The following is a 13,028-nucleotide window of genomic DNA, read 5'->3' as shown; positions in this document are numbered from 1 at the left end:
GCCCCAAGCTAATCGGCCGCTTTAGTGGCCGATTTGCTGCTGGCCCGGAGGGGCCGGGAGGGGGAGCCGCGGCCGCTGGCATGGCGGCGGCTCAAACGTGCATGCGTGGACTGCTGCGCATGCGCCGCTGCCGGGCGCAAACGCGCATGTGCGGCAGTCCGCGCATGCACATTTGCACTGGGGCTGCCGCGCGTGCTCGGGCCCCCGGGCCACCCTCTCCCCCAACTACACCACAGCAGTCCACAGCGGGAGAAAGCTTGCGGACCACTGTCCTAAAGCATCCAAGAAAAGTGTGTATCCAACCTTTTCTTGAAGACTGCCAGTGAGGGGGAGCTCACTACCTCCTTAGGCAGCCTATTCCATTGCTGAACAACTTTGACTGTGAACATTTTTTTCCTGATATCTAGCCTATATCGTTGTACTTGAAGTTTAAACCCATTACTGTGTGTCCTCTCCTCTGCAGCCAACAGAAACAGCATCCTGCCCTCCTCCAAGTGACAACCCTTCAAATACTTAAAGAGGGCTATCATGTCCCCTCTCAACCTCCTTTTCTCCAGGCTGAACATTCCCAAGTCCCTCAACCTATCTTCATAGGGCTTGGTCCCTTGGCCCCAGATCATCTTCGTCGCTCTCCTCTGTACCCTTTCAATTTTATCGACGTCCTTCTTGAAGTGAGGCCTCCAGAACTGCACACAGTACTCCAGGTGTGGTCTGACCAGTGCCGTATACAATGGGACTATGACATCTTGTGATTTTGAAGTGATGCCCCTGTTGATACAGCCCAAAATGGGATTCACCTTTTTTACCGCTGCATCACACTGCGTGCTCATGTTTAGTTTACAATCCACAAGTACCCCAAGGTCTCGTTCACACACAGTGTTACCTAGAAGTGTATCCCCCATCCAGTAGGCATGCTTTTCATTTTTCTGACCCAGATGCAGAACTTTACACTTATCTTTATTAAATTGCATCTTGTTCTCATTTTCCCATTTTCCCATTGTGTTCAGATCTTGTTGAACTCTGCCTCTATCTTCCGAAGTATTTGCCAGTCCTCCCAATTTGGTGTCATCTGCAAACCTGATGAGTAGTCCTTCCACCCCCTCATCTAGATCATTAATAAATATGTTAAAAAGTACCGGGCCGAGCACCGAGCCCTGAGGTACCCCACTACTCACCTTCCTCCAGTCTGATGAAACACCATTGACAACTACTCTTTGAGTGCGGTTCTCTAACCAATTCCCTATCCACCTATCTGAAAATCCAGATTGCAGTCCTTCAATTTATCCATCAGAACATCATGGGGAACCTTATCATAAGCTTTACTAAAATCCAAGTAAACGACATCAACCGAATGTCCACGATCCAGCAAACCTGTTACTTGGTCAAAAAAGGAAACCAGGTTGGTCTGACAGGACCTGTTGTAGACAAATCCATGCTGACTTCCTTGGATCACCAAATTGTCCTCCAGATGTTTGCAGATCGCTCCCTTTAATATCTGCTCCATTATCTTCCCCACAAGAGAGGTCAGACTCACTGGTCTGTAGTTTCCTGGGTCTTCCTTCCTCCCGTTTTTGAAGATCAGAATAACATTTGCTCTCTTCCAGTCCTCCGGGACATCTCCAGTCCTTAAAGAGGTTCTGAAGATGATGGACAAGGGCTGTGCAAGTTCTCTGGAAAGTTCTTTGAGTACTCTCGGGTGCATTTCATCCGGACCAGGGGATTTGAACTCATCCAGTGCAGCTAAATGCCTCTCAACAACCTCTCTATCCATGTCAACCTGCCACCCAGACACTATCCTTTGGCTACTGCTATCTCTAGATGTGCATAAGCCCTTTGACTTGTGGGGAAAAAAAGATGTAAAATAGGCGCTTTTCTGCTTTCTCTGCATCTTCCATTAGAGTTTCTCCATTTTCATCCAACAGTGGGCCTATTGCCTCCTTTACTTTACGTTTGCTCCTCACATAACTAAAAAATATTTTCTTGTTACAATGGGCTTCCCTGGCCAATCTTAGCTCACTCAGCTTTGGCCTTTCTGATGATTGATCTACAGTGCCTAGTAACCTGTAGGTACTCTTCTTTAGAGCTCTGTCCTTCCCTCCATTTCCTGAACATTTCCCTTTTCTTTCTTAGTTCCTCTTGAAGTTCTCTGTTCATCCAAATAGGCTTCTTAGAGCTCCTGCAATGTTTTCTTCTTTCTGGGATAGTCATTGATTGAGCATGCAATAGCTCTTGTTTGAGTAGCGCCCACCCTTCACATGCTCCCTTCCCTTCCAGCATTCTCGTCCATGGTATGACACTCATCATGTCTCTGAGTTTATTAAAGTTTGCCCAACGAAAATCCAACATCCGCGTCTGGCTACAAGCTTCCTTGGCTCCCCATCTCAAAAGGAATTGTATGAGGACATGGTCACTTCCCCCTAGGGTCCCCACCTCCTTCACCTCATCCACCAACTTTTGCCTGTTGGTCAGTATTAAGTCCAGTATGGCTGACCCTCTTGTGGGTTCATCTACCATTTGATAAATGAAATTGTCAGCCAGGCAGGTCAGAAAGTTGCATGACTGAGGACGCTTTGCAGAGTTTGTTTCCCAGCACACATCTGGGAAATTGAAGTCACCCATGATGACAAGGTCCTGCCGCTTGGATATTTTCTCAAGCTGCTCACAAAGTGCAGCATACACATCCTCTCGTTGGTCAGGCGGTCGGTAGCAGACACCAACCACCACACTGTTTGTTTTCCCCTCGCTTATTTTCACCCAGATGCTTTCCACTGTAGATATGCTCTCCTTCACTAGAATTTCCTGACAGGTAAGCCCTTTCCTCACATACAGTGCCGCTCCTCCACCTCTTCGATCTATTCTGTTTTTTCTGAACAGTTCATATCCATCCACCATTACATTCCAGTCATGAGAATCATTCCACCAAGTTTCTGTGATGCCCACTAGATCATACCTTTCCATCCGCATGAGAAGTTCCAACTCTTCCTTCTTATTGCAATAGGAGAGAGAATATCAGACTGCCGACAACTTACTTGCGGAGTCCCTCAAGGAGCGGTACTCTCTCCTGTCCTATTCAACATGTTCATGCGCCCTCTCGCACAACTGGTACGGAGGTTTGGGCTGTGTTGTCATCAATATGCAGATGACACCCAGCTCTTCCTTCTGATGGATGGCCGCCCTGACTCTCCCCCAGAAGCATAAGCCAGATGCCTGGAAGCAGTGACGAGTTGGCACACGCAAAATCATCTGAAGCTCAATCCTTCAAAGACAGAGGCCCGGTGGTTGGGTAAGAAGGGGCCATGTGAGGAAGCACGTCTGCCTGCCCTGGATGGTGTGCAGCTCTCTATGGCTCACTCCGCTAGTGAGTGGTTCAGAGGTCCAGAGGATTTGGCTGTGGTTCTGAGGATTTGGCTGTGGGGGATGAGTTGTTACTTCCTCACAATGGAAGCCCAGATCACAAAGGTAGCGCGGCTGGCATTATACCATCTCCGCCAAGCCAAGCTGCTAGTGCCCTACCTGGCCCCGGAACACCTAGCCACAGTGATCACCACTAGACTGGACTTCTGTAACTCACTCTACACAGGCCTGCCATTAGCCTCGACCCAGAAACTACAGCTGGTCCAAAACACAGCAGCCAGGATCCTCACAGCGACACTATGGAGGTCCCACATCCAGCCCATTCTCCACCAACTGCAGTGGTTGCCAGTTGAATTCCGGATCAGACTAAAGGTTCTGGTAATTACCTTCAAGGCTATAGGCGGTCATGGCCCAGTGTACCTGAGGAACCACCTCTCTGCTTATGCCCCCAAAAGAGCCCTACGCTTCTCCGCCACCAACCGGCTAATGGTCCCTGGCCCTAAAGAAGTCCGCCTGGCCACGACCAGGGCCAGAGCATTCTCTGTTCTGCCCCCCACCTGGTGGAATGAATTCCCGGAGGAGATCAGGGCCCTGACAGAGCTTAAACAGTTCTGCAGGGTCTGCAAAAGGGAGCTCCTCCGCCAGGCATTTGGTTGAGACCAGGCACAACCAACAGCGAATAAAGGGCCCCTGCTCCCCTCCCTCTCAGAACTCCATCAGAGTGCTCTGGACCTGTTTGCACTGTTGCAGTGTAGTACTGTTTACACCGTTTTACTGTTACAACTACCAGTTATTAATATTATTGTATGGTTTTTCATATGTTATAGATTGTTTTATATACTGTTCATATGTTCCGTGTAAACCGCCCTGAGCCCCCGGGGAGGGCGGTATATAAACAAACAAACAAACAAATAAACAAGACTTGGTCCAACCCCCTCACCATCTTCATAGATCCTCCTCTGGACACACTCCAGTTTCTCTACAGCTTTCTTCAGTTGTGCTGCCCAAAACTGAACACAGTACTCCAAATGAGGCCTTACCACAGCAGAGTAAAGTGGCAACATTACCTCACATGTTCTGGACACTATACTTCTTTCAACACAGCCCAAAATCCCATTTATAAATATATTGAACAACACAGGGCCCAGAAAAGAACCCTGTGGTACTCCACTTGTCACTCTTCTCCAAGAAGATGATGAACCATTCATAAGCACTCTTTAGGTATGATCTGTAATTTGATCTATACCACATTTTACCAACTTGTCAATAAGAATATCATGCAGAACCTTATCAAAAGTGTTACTGAAATCAAGGTAAACTATGTCCACAGCATTCCCCTCATCTAGCAAGGTAGTAACTTTCTCAAAAAAAGAAATAAGGTTAGTCTGACATGACTTGTTTTTGAGAAAGCCATGCTGACTCTTATTAATTACAGCCATCTGTTCTAGCTGCTTAAGAACAGACTGCTCAATGATTTGTTCTAAAATTTTACCAGCTATAGATATCAAGCTGACGGGTTGGTAGTTACCCGGATCCTCCTTTTTCTCCTTCTTGAAGATAGGGACAACATTTGTCCGCCTCCAATCTTCTGGCACTTCTCCAAGAATTCTCTAAAATAATTGACAGGAGCTCAGAATTACATGTGCAAGTTCTTTTAGTACCCTTGGATGTAATTCATATGGTCCAGAGGATTTGGCTGTGGGGGATGAGTTGTGACGCCCTTACCGACTCCTTTGTGGGGTCCCACAGAACACAGTTCTCTCGCCCACATTGTTCAACATTTTTATGTGCCCTCTGGCCCAACTCAGACATAATTTTGGCCTGGGTTGCAATTAATACGCTAATGACTTCACCAAGCATGGCTACTAGCACCCTACCTGTCCTCTGAACACTTGGCCATGGTGAGCCATGCAACGGTCACCTCCAGAAATGACTTCTGTAATTCATTCTACCACTCCCCAGAGTCTACTTTATTCAGAGAATAAGCATAGGGAACAGCACATCACATAAGCTCTTAGACAGGAATCTTGACAGAGACACCAAGATGGGGGTTTGAATAGAATATATACCTGGGCCTGGGGAGAGGAGCAAGGAATTGGCTTTTGACAGGAACCTGGATTCACACAGGAAAAGAGCAATAGTGTTCTCTGATCTCAGAGGATGCAAAAAATCGCTCAGGCGGCCATCTGGTGTTTAGGCTGCATTGCCTGCAAGGTCAGCGAGGTGATAAGAAAGTATCCACGGACAAGCCTTTGAAATGTAAGGAAGGGATCCAGCTGAGACTCAGGTGAAGCTGGGAGTTTCTGGCAAGGTTTTTCATCTGAGGAGTCCTCCCCAACAGGACTTGGGCTGCCAATACCTCTCCAGGGCCTTGCAGCTGGCCATGGGAGCACTCTTCGCTTTCCCTCACTCTCCCTCTCATCAGAGGTGCTGGGGGGATCCAGCAGCCTTCCCCACCCAGCCAGGCCCATGGGGGAGGGAGTGGGAAGGAGACAGACCCCCCACAGCCTTCCATTCCCAGCCTGCATTTTAGGAGATGCCACGGTAGCCTGGCTGGCTGCCTGCCCGCTCACCTGCACGTGACCAGCATGGCCCCCACAAAGGAGGAGTATTCCACCACATGCCATCTGTGTGGTCAGATGTGTGGTCAGGTGGTGGGTTGGTTCTTGCCATTTTCTGGTAGTTTGTATTTTAATTATTGGTTTTAGGGGGTTATAGGGTTTTTAGGGGATTGTATTGTTTTACTTTGTAACCCGCCACAAGCTGGTTTTGCCGAGAGTGGCGGGTAATAAATCAATGATAATGATAATGATAATGATAATGATAATGATAATGATGTAGCTCCCTGCAGACAAGGAACAGGTAGGAACTCAAAAGTTGAGCTGTACAATAAAATAATGTGCACAATTAAAAACAGAATAAAAACTTCATAAAACTATACAGAACTAACAGCACATAAGACCAAATGTGTTTTGACCCTACTGGGTCTTCCTCAGTGGTCAGAACTGTGATAATACACTCTATATAAAATATCTATATTAAACTCTTTCTAAAGTGTAGCTGAGTGGTTGAATGGGATCCTGGAAGATAAATAGATATTGAAAAATATCAGAATGAGCATGATTAAAAAGGAGAGTCTAATATGTAAATCATTCAAACGTAAGTGGTGACTTACTGTGAATTATGGCTCCAACCAATATATGTAAATTTTATCCTTTTTGGAGACCACCTCCTATGATACGAGCCTAGAATCAGCACTCTGTACAAATATAATAAAAATAAGAACTACTTTTGAAAAATTAAAGAGTGAAATTGCTCATATTACCAAAAGGATATCCCCATACATACCTTCGCTATTATATAATTCTGTGCTGAGAGTGTATCTCATGTGCGTCAGAAATTGGGGAGGAATCTATTTATGTCCATCTGTAAGGATGATGTAATCCAGCTGTTGTTGCATCAGCAAGTGTCTGTGGACTGGCCTTGAAGTCCAGCAAAAGAATGTCTGTGTGTAGGGGAGGGAAGGGGGGGGAAGGAGGGGGAAGACACCATCTCAAGTCTACCAGCTGCAAACTAAAATATAATTATACCTCATTGATACATATTAAAATAACGACATCTAGTCCATCTCCTCATTCAGGCCATGTGTAAAAGAGTTCAGCTGGTATATCCAAAACAGTTCTCTTTTCCTCAAAAGTTTGGATGATATAAGTACACACACAAGACCAACAAGAAATGCTTGTTGGTCTTGGGAGAGGCGCTGTTGAGAGGACCCAGGGAGGTGCCACAGCCCAGCAGGAGTTCTGGGAGCATAAAGGAACAAAACAACCTCAAAGAAGATGAAAGCTGAGAGTCAGGAACTAGGGGTTCATGACAGATGAGAGCTTAGCCTAGCTAGATGTTCAACAGGCAGAGCTCTGACCAGCAGGAGAGAATGGAACTAAAAACAAACCAGGGCTTAAATTCCAAAGTTGTTGCAGGAACTCCTCATTCCTCTACCAAGTGTCCAGCTGCACCACCCTGCCTTGTCAGCCCACCTGGCTCACCTTAGCCAATTAAGCAGCTATGTGTTGGAAGAGAGCTCCAGTCTAAAAGGCACCACATCATGTTAGTAAGACAGTTGCTGAATGCAGAAGACTAAGGGCCATTCCGCACCAAGATCTATGTGGCAAATTGGTTGCGGGACGAAAAAACGCCATTTTAAATAGTGGAATTCGTCGTTATGCATACCTGGCTTTGTAGTGGAATCCAGTTGCGTTTTTATCGTTTCTCACAGGGTTCCGGTCTCGGCAAAAATCGCTAGCCAGGAAGCGATATTGCCAAGCTCGTCCCGCCCCTGGCCATCAAGCAGCCAATGGGCGGCCGTTATCATGATCCCCAAAAGCCCCTTTCCCTTTAAGGAAGTTAAAAAAAACACACACACACGTTGCAACTAATCTGCGCTGATTCGTTGCAACTGAGAGACTCATCTAGGTAGCAGGTGGTGTTTGAGCTGCCGTTTCATCGTTGCCATGCTCCCCCCGAGTGAAAAAAAAAATAACCGCCCCTCCTGGTACGGGCGCGATTTTCGGCCAAAAATACAGTAAAAAATAAAGGGAAAATAAACCAGCAAACGGGGCTGTGTGTTGTTTCGTGCTTGGTGACTTAAAACAGCTCTGCAGCCAGGGAAGCCTCGCTGGGTAAACGAAGGCTCGCCGGTGCGTTGATCTCCGCTCGCTTGGAGAAAAAAAAATGTCGATCGCCGGAAGATCAGAGGAGAGAGCTAGGGGGAGGGACTTTGCAGAAACCGCAACAATGGTAACGCACAGAACTTTCCCGCTAGTGTTGCTGATTGGTTGCAAGAGTGTAGCGCTTTCCGGAGGGTGAATCCACTTTTGGGGATTTCCCTGAAAGCGCTACAATGGAGCGCTTTTTGCGGATCGGTTTCAGGAGTGTTGCAGATTGTCAACAACGTTGTGCATAACGGCAAAACTGTAGCGATTTCAATTTGTAACCATTGTGCTATTTTGGACGAGTGCGGAATAGCCCTGAGTCAGCATAGAGTGAGGACTGAGATGCTGCTGACAGCCTATATTAACTTGCGGCTGGGAGGCCTGGGTTGTGGACACAACCTGTAACCTGCTCCTTCTGCTGATGCCCTTAGACTGCCTGAAGAAATCTTTGTTTCACTGAACTGAGGTAAGACATTAATTGCATTTTGTCCATCCCTTGGCATTCTGTTTTTGAAAGACTGATTCTCTCTGCCTCCCTGGTAGCTCGTCTTTGCTTTCTTCCCACGGAGAGCTGAAACCAGCACAGGAGACAAAAGAAGCAGCTGGCTTCCAACCCTTGCTTGGGAGAGGTGGAGAGAGAGAAGAGACGGGGGATGGAGCAACTTACCCACAGTAGAGCCAGCAAGCAGTAGGAAGAGGAAGAAGAGGACAGATAAGGCTCACAATTGGCCTCTTTGGAAGAGTGCTCTTTCCCTATTGGCAACGCACCCCCAGGGAGATCCAATCAGGAAGGGAGTGAGTTATCTGAATGCAATTTGAACTAACTGGCCCTCATTGGCAGGGTGCAGTTTGAACTAATTGGCCCTCATTGGCAGAGTGCAGTTTGAACTGATTGGCCCTCATTGGCAGATTGCTCTCTCCCTATTGGTGGCCCATTCTCGAAAGGTCCAATCAGGTAGGGAGCTAGTGGGCTGCATGTGAGTTCAACTTTATAACATTTCGTGATAGTGATGATTCTGTTTCTGCAGTTGTTAACACATGAGAAAATACTAGCTTCCATTCCCTGTTGCATTCTTTTACATGTGAATTTTGATATCTGCTCATGAGACCCCCTGACCTGGATAGCCCAGGCAAGCCTGATCACATCAGATCTTGGAAACTAAACAGGGCCGACCCCAGATAGTATTTGGATGGGAGACCTCCAAGGATTTGGATGTAGTTTCTCCAAGGAACAGTAGGGCTCATGACATGGAGACGGCAATGGCAAAGCACCTTTGAATGTCCCTTGCCAGGCTGCCAGACAATCTTAGACTCTCCTGGCTAGACTATATATGGTGTAGGATAAATAATAAATAATGCTGTTCATGAATTATTATTATCTTTATTAGATTTATATACTGCAATTCCCTAATGAAGGTAGGGCATTGAGATGGCATCCCTTGGTCAAAGGGTTATTCTCTAATTCTATCACAACTTGTGAAATGAAGTCCTGACTTTGAAAATGGACTCTGCGGCTGAAAATTGACTCAAGTCCCACAAATCCAAGGCCTCTTTGCACAAAGCAATTTCCTGTATGAATATAGTTTCCAGTAGGAAAGCCAGGTGTAATCTGTGTGAACATTGTAACGTGTTATGCAACAGGAAATTGTGATAGGTGGTATACACTGGTAAAGAAATCTGATAAAGAGAGCCAGTTTGGAGAGAGCCATCTTAGTGTAGTGGTTAGGAGTGCAGACTTCTAATCTGGCAATCCGGGTTTGATTTCTCGCTCCCCCACATGCAACCAGCTGGGTGGCCTTGGGCTCGCTATGGCACTGATAAAGCTGTTCTGACCGAGCAGTGATATCAGGGCTCTCTCAGCCTCACCCACCACACAGGATGCCTGTTGTGGGGAGAGAAAGGGAAGATGAATGTAACCAAATCTTCCTCTTCTAAAATAAGTTCATCCATATGCAAGTTTATATTACAGAGCATCTATTAGTGTTTAAATTGCTACAAGGCATTTCACTGTGAATAACCATGGGTTCTCACTATGTTTACACATGTGAAAATAAATCGATGTCCCTGGCTGGAGAAATAACTGATGTACTAGGATAAGGTCATATTTCCTTCATATCTTGTGGAGCCCAAAATTGTTGCTGAGGTTCCACGTAGAGGCACTGAGAGCCTTTTATCAGCTTGAGTGTATATGTTAGCTACACCCACTGGTGAAAGATACAGACCTGGCTATTGTCATTTTGTGAATTCTAGATTGGATTACATCATTGCAGTGTGCTCTGTGTGGTTTGCCCACAGTATGGAAAATTTAAATCACGCAACATACTGCTGTTTATTTTATTTTTATTTATTACGGTCATTGACCAGCATCACAGACCACATACATTATTACAGCGTTTTAACAGGACATTCGGCATCAGGGAGTTAACAAAGGCACAAAACATTAATACAGCATTTTGACAGTCAGGTCATTCAGCATCAACAGTAGCCAAAGATTTCCGCACTCTGCTGGCAGTATAGCAAAACTTTGCCACCATGTAAGAAACAGAATTATCTTTATCTGCAAGCAAGATGTTAATTAGATGATGATCTGTAAGTCCAGGAAACCTTGATAGCAAGGTTCCCCGAGCCACAGATCCCCCGAGCCACCCAGCCACACGTCGCCGTCTGCCGCCGCCCCCCCAAAAAGTCGCCCCCACGAATTGCCCAACCACACACCCACCCGTCTCTACCCCACACTCTACCCCCAATCACCCCCCTAATCGCTCCCCCCTCATCTATCCCCCCAAGGACCCTTAAAAAAACCCTCCTTTTCCCCCACTCCCCTCCAAGTCCACCTACCTCCCTGCCTGCCTGCTTGCCTTCCTTCTTCCTTCATTCCTTCCTTCTTTCCTTCCTGACTTCCTCTACTTCTCCATCTAATTCCTGCCTCTCTCCCTCTCCCTCTCACTTGCTCTCTTTCCCCCTTCTTGTCTTTCAGACTTTCTGCCTTCCTTCCTGTCTCCCTTCTATTCATCTGTTCACCCACCCCTTGCCCTCCTTTCTTACTCCCATCCCTCCTTCCCTCTTCTACCGTCCTTTCCTTCCTTATTCTTCCCAAGCCACTAGCGCCCGCTACAGCGGGCTTAATTTCTAGTGTTATATAATATGAATATTACACATCAAAGGAAGAATACCCCCTCAATTGTACAGTGCTCAAGTTTCTACTTTGTTGGTTGTATGCTGTATTTATTTACTTAACAATGGCCTAGATCAGTGGTCCGCAACCTTTATTAGGCTGTGGACTGGTGTGGGGGGGAGGGCGATCCGGCTGCCACACAGCCCATGGGCAAACGCTTTCCGCTCCCCCCCTCCCGCAAAAAGAAGCTTCTCGGGCCGCAAGCTTGCGGTCTGAGAAGTTTCTCACTGCGGGGGGGGGGGGGGAGAGGGAGCCGCAGCCCGGTGCCGGGGCCTTTGTGGCCCAACACCAGGACGCAGCCTGGTGGTTGGGGACCACCGGCCTAGATCACATTACTTTGAAAATTCAAGATGTTATTTTTTATGATATGTTTTCTTATGATGTGTATCAAAAACATTATTGTCTGAAAATATGCTAGCACAATTCAAAATATGCTTCAGTTATAGAAGAACATGGGATGGCAGACTGTACTGCATGATGCCTTAGTTATGTGTATTTCTTTGAGGGATAAGCTGCATAGATCTCTAAAATATAGCTTCCAGAGTCACTGAGGTAGTAGTTGAATGCTGAATAATTGCAATACAAGCAAGCTCACATTCACAACATTTTAATGGCACATGATCCTCACATATGAGTTCTCATGAGATTTTATCCCCACTAGAAAGTTCCACTTTGGGTTAAGGCCAAGATGGTTTCCACAAGCCCTTTTCTACAGTAGCACGGGAGCTTCAGAGTACCTTTTCATACAACACTAATGTGATACCTGTTCATCCTTCTGGAAGCAGTCTGAAACATTTTTTGTAACCATTTTTGTTCCTTTCTGAGGTTGTACTTGTTATATTTACAATGCAATCCTAAGAACACTTTCTTGGGTGTAAGCCTCATTGTAAGATTATGAGTGGAGTTTCTTTGTTGTTGTAGTTATGTGCGATGTCGTGTCCGACCCATCGCGACCCCATGGACAATGATCCTCCAGGCCTTCCTGTCCTCTACCATTCCCCGGAGTCCATTTAAGTTTTCACCTACTGCTTCAGTGACTCCATCCAGCCACCTCATTCTCTGTCGTCCCCTTCTTCTTTTGCCCTCGATCGCTCCCAGCATTAGGCTCTTCTCCAGGGTGTCCTTCCTTCTCATGAGGTGGCCAAAGTATTTGAGTTTTATCTTCAGGATCTGGCCTTCTAAAGAGCAGTCAGGGCTGATCTCCTCTAGGACTGACCGGTTTGTTCGCCTTGCAGTCCAAGGGACTCGCAAGAGTCTTCTCCAGCACCAGAGTTCAAAAGCCTCAATTCTTTGACGCTCGGCCTTCCTTATGGTCCAACTTTCGCAGCCATACATTGCAACTGGGAATACCATAGCCTTGACTAAACGCACTTTTGTTGGCAGGGTGATGTCTCTGCTTTTTAGGATGTTGTCTAGATTTGCCATAGCAAATCATAGGAGTTTCTTAGGATGGTACTGTTGAGAGAAGCTGGTTGTTCAATGATGTTTTCTCATATGGCTGTTTAAATTTTTGAATAAAATATATTGTACAAGCAAGGGACAATACAGCACAGCACAAATCTGAGTTGTAGGGGAGTTGCCATAGAAATTGAGCACTCGATCTTTCAAAAAACTCTTTACTTTAAAGTGTCAGGACATATCAGCATTACAAGTTAATAGATTTATTTATGTTATTCTCACATTTTTATTCTGCCCTTCCCTGAGGGCCCAGGGTGGATTACATTATCTTAAGAACAAACAATAGAATATAAATATACATACATATAATTAAATATTTAAATATCATA

Source organism: Paroedura picta, chromosome 3, assembly GCF_049243985.1.
Source record: "Paroedura picta isolate Pp20150507F chromosome 3, Ppicta_v3.0, whole genome shotgun sequence".
In the NCBI taxonomy this organism is placed as follows: Eukaryota; Metazoa; Chordata; class Lepidosauria; order Squamata; family Gekkonidae; genus Paroedura; species Paroedura picta.
Note: the sequence above shows the minus strand (reverse complement) of the source record.